The sequence below is a fragment of the Syzygium oleosum genome, unplaced genomic scaffold (assembly GCF_021117445.2).
Source record: "Syzygium oleosum isolate NSW1041296 unplaced genomic scaffold, Sole_v2.1 Sole_v2.58, whole genome shotgun sequence".
NCBI lineage: Eukaryota > Viridiplantae > Streptophyta > Magnoliopsida > Myrtales > Myrtaceae > Syzygium > Syzygium oleosum.
In genome coordinates this window covers 52,501-55,000 of record NW_026607542.1, presented here as the reverse complement: position 1 = coordinate 55,000, position 2,500 = coordinate 52,501, and positions in this window count along the sequence as shown.

The following is a 2,500-nucleotide window of genomic DNA, read 5'->3' as shown; positions in this document are numbered from 1 at the left end:
AAAAAAAAAATTGAAGCTCGGAAATATTTTTTTTTATTTTTGGTATTTAAAAAATTATAAAAAATTGGAAAATTAAAAAAAATAGTTGGGAGGTGGGAAAACAAATGGGGGATCTATTTGATGACCCAAACAAAATTTAGGAAGAAGAATGGATTCAATTGGATGAGAAATGATCGGTGAAGTAGCGATCGGTTCCATGTGCCTCGTGCATGGCCGATGCACTCGGCCATGAGCCTCGTGCATGACCCATGCACTCGGCCACGAGGCTCGGCCAGGACCGATGCACTCGGCCACGATCATCGGCCACGTCCCAGGCACTCGGCCAAGATGCTCGGGCACGACGCACGGCCATGAACGATGCCCGGGCACGATGCACGGGCGCGACCCTCGGCCATGAACGAACGATGCACGGGCGCGATGCTCGGCCATGAACGATCCACGGGCCCGATGCACGGGCGCGACCCTCGGCCATGAACGAACGATGCACGGGCGCGATGCTCGGCCGTGAACGATCCACGGGCACGATGCACGGGCGCGACGCTCGGCCATGAACGATGCACGGGCGCGATGCACGGGCACGGTGCACGGCCATGAACCATGCACGGCACGACGCACGATGCACGAGCGCGACCCTCGGCCATGAACGAACGATGCACGGGCGTGATGCTCGGCCGTGAACGATCCACGGGCACGATGGGCACGATGCACGGGCACGGTGCACGGCCATGAACCATGCACGGCACGACGCACGGGCACGATGCACGGCCGTGAACGATCCACGGGCACGATGGGCACGATGCACGGGCGCGATGCACGGGCACGGTGCACGGCCATGAACCATGCACGGCACGACGCACGGGCACGATGCACGGCCGTGAACGATCCACGGGCACGATGCACGGGCGCGACCCTCGGCCATGAACGAACGATGCACGGGCGTGATGCTCGGCCGTGAACGATCCACGGGCACGATGCACGGGCGCGATGCACGGGCACGGTGCACGGCCATGAACCATGCACGGCACGACGCACGGGCACGATGCACGGGCACGACGCACGGCCACGACGCTCGGCCATGAACGATACAAGGCTGGATGCACGGGCACGACGCACGGCCGTGAACGACGCACGGGCACGACGCACGGGCACGACGCCGCCCGTGAACGATGCACGGGCACGACGCACGGCCGTGAACGATGCACGGGCACGACGCACGGGCACGACGCTCGGCCATGAACGATACACGGCACGATGCACGGGCACGATGCATGGCCTTGAACGATGCACGGGCACGACGCACGGGCACGACGCTCGGCCATGAACGATACACGGCACGATGCACGGGCACGATGCATGGCCTTGAACGATGCACGGGCACGCGCTCGGCCACGAACGATGCACGGCACGACGCGCGGGCACGGCGCTCGGCCATGAACGATGCACGGCACGACGCACGGGCACGACGCGCGGCCATGAACGATGCACGGCACGACACACGGGCACGATGCACGACCATGAACCATGCACGGGCACGACCGGCGGGCACGACGCTCGGCCATGAACGATGCACGGCACGACGATGCACACGGGCACGATGCACGACCATGAACCATGCACAGCACGGCGCTCGGCCATGAACGATGCACGGCACGACACACGGGCACGATGCACGACCATGAACCATGCACGGGCACGACGCTCGGCCATGAGCGATGCACGGGCACGACGCGCGGGCACGACGCTCGGCCATGAACGATGCACGGCACGACACACGGGCACGATGCACGACCATGAACCATGCACGGGCACGACGCGCGGGCACGACGCGCGGCCATGAACGATGCACGGCACGACACACGGGCACGATGCACGACCATGAACCATGCACGGGCACGACGCTCGGCCATGAACGATGCACGGGCACGACGCGGGCACACGACGCACGCCCATGAACCATGCACGGGCACGACGCTCGGCCATGAACGATGCACGGGCACGACGCGCGCGGCACGACGCACGGCCATGAACCATGCACGGCCACGATGCACGGCCACGACGCTCGGGCATGAGCGATGCACGGGCACGGCGCACGGTCACGAGCGAAGCACGGGCACGATGCACGGGCACGACGCCCGGCCACGAACGATGCCAGGGCCCACGGCCACGAACCATGCACACGGGCACGACATAGGCCACGAACGATGCAAACGGGCACGACGCACGGCCACGAACCATGCACACGGGCACGACGTAGGCCACGAACGATGCAAACGGGCACGACGCACGGCCACGAACCATGCACACGGGCACGACGCACGGCCACGAACCATGCACACGGGCACACGCAAGGCCACGAACCATGCACACGGGCACGACGCTGGCCCCCGAACGATGCAAACGGGCACGGCCTTGCACGGCCACGAGCGATGCACACGAGCACGGCGCCGGCCACGAATGATGCACACGGGCACGGCCTTGCGGCCACGAATGATGCACACGG